The following is a 12,862-nucleotide window of genomic DNA, read 5'->3' as shown; positions in this document are numbered from 1 at the left end:
TCTTCTGTGTTGGGAGACCCACTGAGAAGTGGCAGGGAAGAGGGGCAGCAGACATTTTGAAGAATAGTGCAATATGCCTCCTTACCCTAGGCAAGATAAAATTTAAGCTCCTTAAAATAGACACAATTTTCTCCTTCTGTTTAGTTTACATATATAGGATGGAACTTTCACTCTTCTAAGTCTTGTGCTTTTTTTTTTTTACTAGAAAGTAAGTTTAACTTAATTTCACTTTTATGGGACTCAGTCTGATCCCAAATCAGCAGTTCTCAAAATATGTTGAGGGAACTCTGGTAGCCCCTGAGACACTTGTCAGGGGTCTGTGAGGACAAAACTGTCTTAATAGTAATACCAAGTTGTTACCTCCATTCTCACTCTCGTTCTCTCATGAGTGTGTGCTGGGGCTTTCCAGATGCTACATGACATGTAATATTGGAACAGACTGAAGAGAGGGGCAGATATGAGAGTCCAGCTATCTACTATGAAACCAGGCATTAAAGAGATTAGCAAAAAATGTAAAACAATATCACTCCTCTTACAAATGTTTTTGTTTTGGAAAATATAGTTGTGCTTTATAAAAATGTTATAGTAAGTTTTATCTTAAGATTAGCAAATTGTATTTAAAAATTTCACCTTTAATTTCTAATATAGCAAATGTCAGTACTCATAACACATCTAAACAATAGTTCTTTGGGGGTATTTAATAACTTTGATCAGAATGTTAAGGAGTTCTGAGGACAAAATGTTTGAGAACTTCTGTCCTAAAATGATGCGACAGGCCCTGCCCATCTCAATGCGAGTATTAGTGGAAAGATCATTAAACACGGCTAAAGTTTCCTTCACGTATGCTGAAGATAGCATGGAGCCCAGTGGATTCCTATAAATACTGTTATTTTTCATAATCATCACCAGTGTTCCATTGCTTGTACTTCCTGAAGGGGAGAGATGATTAGTTTGTTAAAGAAGATTGGTTGCATGAATTATTTCCAGCCTTGCAGAAGTTCACAGCGGATGTTACACCAGTAATGAATAAGAAAACTGGCAGCACATAACCCTGAAAAGAAATATGTGGCTTTCTAATAAGAGGCACTAGTAATGTAATGTTGTCTTGGAACTTTACCTTCATGTCTCACTAGCTTCAATACAGAACTGAAAGCAAACCATACATTTACCCTGATGAATAGTAATAATGGAGACTACTTTGTGGAGAGCCTTTATTCAGGTTCTGTAGTGTTTCTCATGTCCAAACTAATTAAGCTCACTCTCACATTTGTGACCAAGCTCAGCAAGTTTTGTTTGTTGTTTTTTATCTTCCCCCTGTTTTTCCTTTGCAGTATGCCGGTGCCCTTCTCCCCAAAGAGGTATCTCCCACTAAAAGTACAGAATCTTCTATCTCTTTTGCAGAATTCTTGTCAGATAACCTTGTTCTGAACATTAGTTCTCAAAGGATAGTTCTGAAGGGGCATCTGGACATGCATGCTTATGGGTGTGTGCATCCGCATGCATGTGTGTGTTTTGGTATTTCATGCCAGAAAGAACTTTTCTTCTTCTGAGAAGTTGATAGTGCTATTTACCAAACAGTGAGAAGTATGTAATGTGCTGCATTTCATTTTTTGCCTTGGCTTCCTGGACGCTCAGTCCTCACATATTTACTTTTGGTGATTTTTAATTCTTTTTTATTGCAAGTTACTTCCATTTTGGAAGCAGTCCCAAGATGTAATATTAATAAATGAACAGCAACAGTAAGCCAGTTAGATGCGGGACAGCCTTTAAATAAAGATAGAATCAGTAGCTATTGCACTTGAAAGGCTTAGCTGGGACAGGAGTTCCTTCTTGAGGACAATGTATCTGCCACTATTACTTGAAATCCCCTCCATCAGGGTCCCTCCTTTTAGGTAAGATATTTGGTCTTTTGAAAGCTGCTAAGTTACAATGAAAACATGCTATTGGGAAGACTCCTACCTCAACCCATTGGCCCTTATTGAGGTCATGGCAAGGCTGTGTTTATCTGCCTGGTCTGGCTGAGAGCATAGTCCTGATGAGATGGGACAGGAGCTTGGAATTACTGCAAAGGACTGGCAGGTCATGTGGGGCTCTCAGGCATCCCAAGAAAACATGAAGAACTGGTATTGGGGCTTAGGGACTGGGGAAAGGTTGGGCTCACAGCATGGAAAGGAAATGAGTATCACTGTTCACCATTTCACTGTTGTACTGATTAAGAAAGAGGCTATGGCAGGTTTGGACAGAGGGGGAGAGACTGGAGGAAGCCTTGGTCGTGTAAGAGCCTAGTTGTCATTCTGCTGGTTCCACAGAGGGGTTGGGTAAGGCAATGGTTGACACTTGTAAAACTCACCTTTGTCCTCTTGTCTAATTGCAGTTAACCACCAGGCTATTGCTAGACAATAGTAGAGACATGGATAACTTTCATTCTTCTGGATTTTAACAAGTGTTTCTATAGTTATTCACCTGTAAGTGTTAAGCCACCTCTTTTGAGGTCTACATAGTTATTTATCCTTCCCTAAATATACATTAGTTATTATGTTACAGATATAACCACATATTCCTATATCCATATTGTCCTACCTTATTAAGAGTTTTTATGAGGAATAGGTATTAAATTTTACTAAATTCCTTTGTTAGGTATGTATTTATATGATCACTTGGTTTTTCTCCTTTGATCTATTAAGGTAGGGACTTATATGAATAGATTTCTTAATATTGAATTATTTTTGTATTTTTGGAATAGAAATTCCCTGAGGTATTGCTCTTTCAATGTATTGCTGGCTTCTCCTTGTTAAGGTTTGTTAGGTTTTGAAGCCACTAGTATTTGGACTTTTTGAAAAGAATTGAAAATTTCTACTTCTTTCTCTAGGCCATGGAACAGGTTTGGGTAACCTTGGAATTATTAGTTCCTTGAAAATTTAAGAGAATTCATCCCTGGACCTGTCAAGGCCAGCTGTTTTTCTCAAGGGCAGTTATTTGCAATTTTTATAATTGCTATCAAACTTACCTTTTTTTCTTATATCATTTCTTTTGTGAATTTTGATAAACTTTTTCCTAGAAAATGTTTCATTTCACCCAGGTTTTCAAATTTACTAACATAGAGCTGTACATCATTATTCTATTATTGCTTTATACAACATTATTTTTTAAAGTGTACATAATATTCTATCATGTGGATGGAATATAATTCATGTAACTAGTTCCTATTATTGGACATTGAAGTTGTTTCTGAATATCTTCTATTTTACATAATGGCCTGAGAAAAAAACTTGTAGGTTCATCTTTGCACACATTTTACTAGTAGTTTTAAGGTAGTTGACTGATCAGTGAAACCAGTTTTTTCTTCTTGAGTTCTACGTCAACTCTGCCTTCCTCCCCCATCTTGTTGAGAGGAGTATAACAAAGAGTTTGAATTCACATCTCACCCCTGCCACTTAATAAATGGGGACCTTAGGGAATTAATCTCTCTGCACCTTAGTTTTCTCTTGAGAGTGTAGATAATGATAGTAACTTCAGTACTGAGTACAAGAACTGGAAACCTTTCCAAGTATTTTAAGGAGAAAGGAATTTAATACAGGGAGTTACCTACTTATGCAATTGTTGGCAAAGTCGGAGGAGCAGTCACTCATCTGGACCTCCTAGAATGATTCCCCATCCCACAACTGACCCACCAGGGGAGCCAATCCCTCTGAAGCCACCGTGGGAACTCCTGAGTTCAGGAACAAACTGCTGAGTTGTTATGTTGCCACTGCTTCTGCTTCAGGTGCCCAGAAAGCTGGAAGAAAGACTGTAATGCTGCTGCAGAAAAATCTCACATTTCCACTGTGGCTTGCCAGAATGAAACTTCTCAAGGGGGCAGGAAGCAGCCTCTCCCTCATTTCTGTCTTCCCAAACTCATGCAAATCCTTACAATCAGTGAGACCTAATTTACAGGCAAAACTGAGAGAGCTCCACAGGAATCTGAGCAACAGTTTCCAGCTTTGCAGCCTAGAGGTTGAGCAAGCCAGTCCATAGCCAAACACCCTGAATGAGATTGTTGTGAAGATTAAATAAAAATAATTTATGCAGGTGCCTGGTAGAGAGTGTAATGCGATCAGTATGGTTATTTATTATTGTTTATTAAGAGCAAATCGTGTGCGGAGATTGCATTTATTTACTAGGGATGGAAAAACTAATAATGTTTCTTTGCTGTCCTCAGAATATTCCCAGTAAAAGTAGGAAGTAGATACTAAAGAAAAAATTATATCACAACAGACAAAAGTGCTATGAGAAAGTAGGGGACAGGGTAACTGTTGGCGGTGTGTGTTACTTCATTGATTCATTCACTAAAAAATAGATTTACCAACCCAACTCATTATATGGACTAGGCCTAGTGCTGCTAGGGGCTGGGATGCAAAAGTGAGCCAGACAGGGTGTTGTCCTTGCTCTGTGGGGTGTGTCTGTGTGTGTGTGCGCGCGTGCGTGTGTACAGGGGGCAGTGGGGATTGGTGGGAGAGTCAGAGGGAAAGGCTTTACAGAGGAGGGGACATCTGGGCTGGATCTTGATGGATGAAGAAGATTTTCAGCAGAGAAGGGAAAGAAGACAAGAACAGAATCATAGAAGCAAGATTTATAAAGGACTTTAGGCATCAGCCTAGGGCAGTGTTTCCCAAAGTGTGTTGCACAGACTACCAGTCCCCAGAGTGATTCCCTGAAGGGATAGTTCCAGGGTCAGGCACCATTTAGAGATCATGAGAACTATGAACACATTAAAATATTGAGAAGGTTTACAGTATAATATCATTAAGTCTGTTTAACTCAGTATTTCTTAAATTTTTGAGCATGGAAACCTTTGATGTAATTATCTTTTAGCAAAGGACCCACTTTGGGAAACATAGTCCCAAGGTAAGCAACCACTTTATTCCGTGGATGGCAAGATGAGGTCCAGAGAGGTTAAGGGTCACATAGCTGCCTTATAGGTTCTAAGGAGTCAGGAACCATGTTATTCTCTAGCACTTTTATTTCCCCAGCAATTAACCCAGTACCTGGCACAGAATAGATGTGAAAAAAAATATTTGGGATGAAACATTAATGAATCAATGATATAAACTAGAAGAGAACTCAGAAACCTCAACATTCAGATTTATGTTTTTACTAATATATGTCTTTCAGCTAATGGGAAACATTTCCAGAAAGACACAGAGAGAAATTCCCCCCACCAGGGTTATGTAGAGACTTTTCCCTTTCAGGTAGGGTTGCCAGATAAAATACAGGACTCATGCAATATTTGGGACATGCTTACACCAAAAAATTATTCATTGTCTCTCTGAAATTCAAATTTAACTGGGTGTCCTATATTTTTATTTGCTAAATCTGGCAGCCCTACTCTTAGGGGAACAATATGGAAACCTTTCTACTTGCTAAATGTTGCTTGCTAATCACCTTGAAAAGTGATTCATATACAGAGGTGTATTTTACTTTCCAGTATATCACAGGGTCGATCCCTTTTAAGTGGATGTGAGAAGATAAACCAATTATGCACAACTTCGTTTCTTTCAAGTTCCTGCTGAGAGGGAAAGCTTTTGGGTAAACAGGGAAGTGGCAAAAATATTTATCTCATCAGCCTGGGCCCCTGCACATGGGAGGGAGCACCCAGAGAATTCTTCCAGCCAGGATACTGCTGCCTCCTGTTATGATCCAGCCAACAGGAGAAGCTTGGGGACAGAGTTGGAAAGATGCATGTGAAGAAATGGGGAAGACAAACTTCTAAATCAGGCTCTTCAGACAGAACACTTGCTATTAGACATCCCAATCCAGGTTTATGTTTCCAAAAGGTGATACATTTAGCCATAAAATATCTGGAGGTTGGACTAGGTGATTCCTTCATTTTGTGCAGTGCAGACCTGGATGTAGATCACAAATTATAATGCTTTTAAAAACACTCTTGTTCTCCATTCATCTTTGTCCGTGCCCCACAAAGATGCACTGAGACCCCTCACAAACCATCTGTTACTACTTTGCCAGGAGGATCCTGACCTTAAGACAGTTAAACAATTAAAAAGAGCACTAAAAAACCCCAAACCCTTCCTGAAACAGTCTCTGCTCTTTAAACTATGAGTGGCTTAGGCTGTTCACTTTGCTTTCATCCTCAGCTTGGTGTGAATTATAGGTGCTTTTGTAAACCCCAACTTAAAACCCTGTATGTCTTTAGATAGCTTTTTGCACTGCACTCCTTTATGTGGGTCATTTCTCATGATACACTGCAATGATTCTACTTCTGCAGAGAAGGGTAAGGACTTGCTTAAAGTGTTGATTAATTGTGCTTTCATTCATTGGTTTGCTCATTTTACAAACGTTTAAAAAAATGCATACTGTCCAGGAACTGTGTGCATGGCACCGGAGAAACAGATAAAGCACAGCCCGTGTCCTCAAGGAACTGGCGGGTTAAACAAATATTTGCCATTCAACATGAGAAGTCAATAGAGGTGCTGCTAAGAGGGGCTGGCTGAGTGATCAACTTCGCCTGTGGGAGGTGGAAGGGGAAGGGAGAGCTGCACAGAGGAGATTTAGGAGCTGACTCCTGAGGAATAAATAGGCATTTTCTAAGTGCAGAGAAGGCAGAATGGGAACAGCATGTGCAAAGGCAAGGAAATATGAAGTGTTAGACTTGTTCAGTGAGAGGCCTCTACAGCTAAAGCTGACCCATTGGGATCCAGGAAGAAAATAGCATAACTTCTTACCTTTATTTTTGTGAAAGTAAGCTTCACTAATATTAAGTGTATGACTTACAGTTGGGCATACGTAATTTATCAAAAAGTGTATGTTTGGCTGTTTGCAGGCTCAAAAACACTACCAAAAGGGGGTGCTCACGATCAAACTAATTTGGCTACCACTACTGGAGTGGTAGAGCTAGGGATTCAGTTCCTGGCCCCCAGCTCAGGCTGCAGCAGTGCCAACAGGAGTCTAGATAATCATGTTTCCTTTAGTCTAGAGTACCTCAAAGTATGGTCAATGGAGACAGAATGCCTAGAGTGCTTGCTAAAAAAAAGCAAATTCTCAGGCCTATCCCAGGTCAAAGGAATCAGTATCTTTCAGCAATAGGACCCAGGAACTTAGAGTTGTAACAGCTCCCCAGGTAATGCTTAATGTCTTAGTCGACTCAAGCTGCCATAATAAAATACGGCAGACTGGATGGTTTAAACAACAGAAATTTATTTTCTCACAGCTTTGGAGTCTGGAAATACCATGGTTAAAGTTCCATTTGGTTCAGTCTCTGGTGCAGGTTCTCTTCCTGGCTTGCAGACGGCCACCTTGTCCATGTGTCCTCACATGGTAGAGAGAAAGCGCTGGTGTTTCCTCCTCTTTATATAAGGGCACCCGGTCTATTGAATCAAGGCTCCACCCTTATGATCCCATTTAAGCTTAATTACCTCCTTAAAGTCACATAGGGGGTTAGGGCTTCAACATATGAATTTTGGGGGGACACAGTTCAGTCCATATCTCCTATGTTCACTGAAGTTTGAGGACCACTGCTCTAGTCTAACCAATAAAGAAGCAGCACTGTCAGGGAGAGCTTCTGATGTAGGCCTATTTATTCCTTAGTCTGGACACAAAGGAAGAGCCAGAGAGTTTGGAATTTTCAGCATCCCTATTGCCTTACAGACTAGCTGTATTCAGTAAAAATGTATTAGGGGGTGACAAATGCAAATCACATATATAATTAATAGTTTTTTTAGAAGCCACATTGAAACAAAAAGCAAAAAAGTGAAATTAATTTTAATAATTATTTAGTTTAATATATCCAAAATATTATCAATCCAACATAAAATCAATATAAAAGGTCATTAATAAGATACTTTATAATTTTTTTGTACTAAATCTTTGAAATCCTACATGTATTATTTTACACTTACTGCATATCTCAATTTAAATTAGCCAGATTTTCAGATGCTCAGGGGCTACATGTGGCTAGCGGTACCGTATTGAACAGTCTGTGCTAGATTATTATAGCCTTCAATTCAGGGCTTGAGGAGGCAAAGCAGACAAGGTGTGTTATGAACATGCTGTGCAAGTAGCAGCATTTCTAAGAAAGGCTTTATGATTATGATTAGTCCTGAAATGTTTCTGTGAACATGACTCTCCTCTAACCAGCAGCTTAACATGTCAGGTTTAAGCAGAGAACAGAAACTGAAGGCTCATCCTAGCAGTTGAAGAAATTGTCACCACTCGGGTCTTTTGTTTACCATTTACATAAGAAATCACAGGCTGCCTGAGCTGTCTGATGACAGCCAGGCTGACCAGATGATAGTTTGCCCTTACATGAAAACTGAGCTGCATTTGATTTATCATCCTCGGTTGTCACTTCTCACCTCCACTGAACCTTTCCTGAGACCACTGTTGATGTCACTTCAAAGGATCAGACCTGGATTTCATCTGTGAAGAGTGTATTCATCCTAAAACAGCCTCCTTCAGACAAAGAAGCATCTGTAGTTAGTGTTGGGGGTGGGGAGAGCATATGGAGAAAGTTCCTTGAACTTTATATCATGAAAGAAGCATTGGGCAAATTGTGAGGTTAACTTTATCCACATCCCACAAGACCAAGTGGCTCTGGCGCTATAAGCATGTTACTGGTGCTGGGTTGTGTCTTGGGACCCACTAGAGTCCAGATGCTTCCAGTTACTTTAAAGACAACAAATTCTTGTCTTGTTGGAGGAAATTGGGGGTGTTGGGCTGGAAAAGAGAAAGTTTGGTGGGAGAGGGCAGATATTTGACAGCTTTGGGAAAAGGAATTACTCATTCTGTATAGTTGAAAAGGGCAGAGTTAGAACACAGTTTTAGCTCAAACTAAAGACATATTTAATGAGATTGTGGCATCGTTAATAAGACACAGACATCAGACTGTGTTTCCCTATGGAAACATTTATTGAGTACCTATTTTGGATCAAACACTGTCACATATTATTTCATTTAAATTTCATAGCATTCCTGCAAGGTAAGTCTTATTATCTTGTTCTAAACTTGGTGTCTCCCTGCAGCAAGGCCTGATGACAGCAGCTGGGGGTGAGGAAGCCATTTGCCCTGTTGCTGGGACCTGCTGAGTACTCAGCTTTCCCAGCAGGCTCTGTGCCCCAGACAGGAAATCAAATGTAAATGTCATTTGCTTTCTGTGCTGGATGGGAAAAGAGGAAACGTGTGTGTTCTGTACAGTGGAACTTGAATTTAATATGAGAGAAACATTAAAACAACTAGCACAAAGTTGCAAAAGGTTTTTATTTAAACCAGTACTTCCCATTCTCACTAATAATGTGTGTCATGTCAGAGTCTAAATTCTCTTCTCTATGTGCATTTTAAACTTTTTTTCTAGCCTGTACAAGTTGCATGTCCATAATCACTTTTTTTTTTTTAGATTTGTATTTATTTATTTGACAGAGACACAGCGAGAGAGGGGAACACAAGCAGGGGGAGTGGGAGAGGGAGAAGCAGGCTTCCCACCGAGCAGGGAGCCCGATGCGGGGCTCGATCTCAGGACCCTGGGATCATGACCTGAGCCAAAGGCAGACGCTTAACAACTGAGCCACCCAGGTACCCCTCCATAATCACTTTTTTTGTTGAGATATATCTTGTAGTGTCCATGAAAGAATGTGTTCACAATGCAGTTCTAAAATGGATGTTGGTTTTTCTTTTGTCCTACCAGCAGAATGGGTTGAGGCTAGAGCTGCCTCCTAGCTCTTGTGGCAGGAAGTGGACATAGATATCTGTATGTGATACAAACATAAAATATTAAATGGCTAATATTAACAAGTACTATGTGACAGGCATTGTTCTAAGGGCTATGGGTCTCAACTCATTGTTTCTGACTTATTTCCCATAACGTAGATACTGTTAGAACCCCCACTTTATAGAAGAGGAAACTGAAGCACAGAGAGGTACATCACTTGCCCAAGGTCACAAAGGTAGTAAGTGGTAGTCAAGATTCAAACCAGCTATTCTAACTCAAGAGACCGTATAAACACAAGAGCTATCTTTTCTCTTGGTGTGGCATAGCATAATTTTTCTCCTTCTCTAGCAGAGAACAAGCATACCAGTAAGGCCCTAATAGAGACTAGACTTGCATAGTCCAGTATGGTCATCACACATGACTAATGAGCGCTTAAAATGAGGCCAGTCCAAACTGTGATGTGCTATAAGAATAAAGTGCATATTGGATTTTGAGAACTTCATATGAGAAAAAGAATGAGGGGTGCCTAGGTGGCTTAGTCGGTTAAGCATCAACTCTTGATTTCCCCTCAGGTCATGATCTCAGGGCGCTGGGCATGGAGCCTGCTTGGGAGTCTCTCTCTACCGCTCCCTCTGCCCCTCCTCCCTCTCTCTCTCTATCTTAAGAAAATAGAATGCAAAACATCTCTTTTGTAATTATTTCGTATTGATTAAATATTGAAATAATTCAGGAATATTGGGCTAAATAAAATCTATTGTTAAAATTAATTTCACCCATTTGTTTTAACTTTTTAAAGTATGGCTTCTAGAAAATTTAACACATATGACTTGCCTTTGTGACTCACATTTTTATTGGACAGCACTGGCTTTGACATTTGCTTATTCATTTGTTCACTCATTCGTTCCTATGTCTTGGCACCCATGAGGCACGAAGGATGGAATCTAGCAGTCAACAAGACAGATTTGGCATCTGTTCTCATGTTGCTCAGTACCCTGGAAAGGCTGGTGGGTTGGGGATGGGAATGGACTCTAAGAAGTAATTACCTAAGGAGTTAATTAGTTACCATCATTACTATTAAATAGGAGAAGGAGTTTGCTATGAAAGTATACGCTATGGGTACCTAACCCTTGGGCGCCACGCAATAAATATTATTCATTCAGTAAATATTTGTTGAGTGAAAGATTGAATCTGGGTGATTAAGGAGGCTTCCCCGAGGAAATAACTTCCAGACAGAGTTCCAAGGAATGAAGAGAGAAGAGAAATATTGGGAGCTTCTGCTGTGGGCACAGGCCCTGTGGGGCCGGGTGGCTTTGACTGGTTCTCCCCTTACAACAGGAACAGACGACTCTGGGCCAGTTTGATGGCACAGCTGTGCCCACACGTTTTGTGGGGTGCGCAGACATGTGGGGGAACTGTGCTCCGCCCTGGAGGCATTTCAGGGAGCTGGGCAGGACGGGGGCACCTTTGCTTCCCCGCAGCTGCAGGCAGTGCTCAGCACCCCCAGCTCCAGGACCTCATTTCCTCACGTGGTGATGGCTGCCGGGGCTTCCTCTCCTGCTCCTCTGTGCCCCCACCACTAGTTTTGCCTCAGCAGCATTTCCCTTCATTGCATGATTTTATTTTGTTGTTGTTGCTGCCCAGTATAAATGAGACCTCCAGGAGGGAGAATGACTTTTAAATCTTTTGTGACCCTGCAGTACAAAATGTTCACAATTTCTTCCCCTGAGCAGTTTGCATTTCTGTAGCAAGCAACAGAAGAGTGCTTATTCTTGTTGCTAACAGTGTAGCTTCCAGGAGAGGAGAGGGGAGGGGGTGAACTGCCCTCGGGGTGCCCAGGCTGGGTGGCTGTAGCCTTCCCCAAGGAGGAGACAGCGGGGAGCAGGGCTGGGGGCAGCGGGCGGCTTTGGGCAGCTTGGGAGGAAGGCTGGGCACTTGCTCTTGGGCTTCAGGTTGTGTGGAACCTCACACCTGTGCAGCCCCTGGGGCGTCTCCTTCAGTTTTCTGTGCACACCTGATCCCAGGTTGCCAAGTTACCCAATGAGCCGGAAAACAATAAAACCACCATAAACCCATCTGGGGGTGGTTTTGTTGGGTTCTGACCCTGTATATCTTGCCTGGATCTTATATTGGGCTTGAACACAAAGAGGGCTATCCCAGGGTGGGTAACGGTTTCAGGGAGATTATGCCCGGTGCCCTGAACACACTGGGCACCTGACAAATATTTGTTAAACCAACAAATAAGAATTTGCGGGAAGGAATACCATTTTAGTTAATTTGCTACACATGTGCTATCTGGGTGGGAGGTCAAGCCAGCAAAGTATTATGATGTGGTTTGGTAAACATTGTGTAGCTTTATTCTCACTGTCATGAAAACCCAACTGAGTCTCAGTTGGGCTCATTTCTGAAGTCTCTTCCTGCTCAGATTCTGTGATTCTTTGAAGGGTGTTTGGGCCAGGGACAGGCTTCAGATCTGAAGGAGGGTTATCGTCAGGCTTCCTATCTAGCCGTGGCGACGGCTTCTTTGCTGCCGGGTTTCAGCTTCACTATTGTCTTTGGGGCTGGATGATTCTTTGTAGTGGGGGCCACCCTGCATGTTGTAGGATGTTTAGCAGCATCACTGGCCTCCTAGATACCAGTAGCACCTCCCCATCTGACCCAAGTGAGGAAAAGCACGCCGCTTCCCGACATTCTCCAGTGCCGCCTGGGAGGCGAAGCTGCCCCTTCCTGAGAACCCTTGTTCTGTAGGAATAAAGGAGACAGCACTGCAGATGGGCTGAAAAAGCCCATTATGCAAAAAGCAGTTTCTGCTGGAATCTCTCATACAGCATGCAGGTTTGTGCATCTATTTTCCCAAACCATTTTATTTAAAATTGACCTTTCTTAGTGCTCACTGCTTGCGGTGGAGGGTGGAGGGCCCCTGAAGCCCAGCGAGGTTCTAGGGGTGAATAACTCAACATGGGCAATGTCTGCCTGCTGTATCATCCTTCTGTCCATCCTTCCTCCTCTATTCTTTGTATACGGTAGTGGTTCTAGACCCTGAATGTACACTTGAATCATCTGGGAGGCTTCTCCAAAAATAACATGCCTGGCTCCCTGGCCAGGATTCGGACTGGACATCCGTATCAACTGTGAAGCTAGGGCTGGGAGCCTTTGGTGTGGCAAAGC

At 41.8% G+C, this 12,862-nt stretch overlaps 1 protein-coding gene across 2 annotated transcripts in view; it reads left to right on the top strand.

Annotated features, from left to right (window-relative positions):
* PELI2 (pellino E3 ubiquitin protein ligase family member 2) overlaps window positions 1–12,862 on the top strand; it is a 556,167-nt gene that overhangs the window by 14,253 nt on the left and 529,052 nt on the right. The window contains exon 1 of one of the 2 annotated variants that reach the window (XM_027571668.2): window positions 12,502–12,529. The exons of the other annotated variant lie outside the window; for it this stretch is intronic. The gene's annotated coding sequence lies outside the window, so the exon portion shown is untranslated. Of the gene's footprint in view, window positions 1–12,501; window positions 12,530–12,862 lie in introns of those variants that run through there. 2 annotated transcript variants of the gene reach the window in all.

This window comes from Zalophus californianus, chromosome 6 (genome assembly GCF_009762305.2).
Source record: "Zalophus californianus isolate mZalCal1 chromosome 6, mZalCal1.pri.v2, whole genome shotgun sequence".
Classification (NCBI taxonomy): domain Eukaryota; kingdom Metazoa; phylum Chordata; class Mammalia; order Carnivora; family Otariidae; genus Zalophus; species Zalophus californianus.
This window is presented reverse-complemented; position numbering and strand designations above follow the sequence as displayed.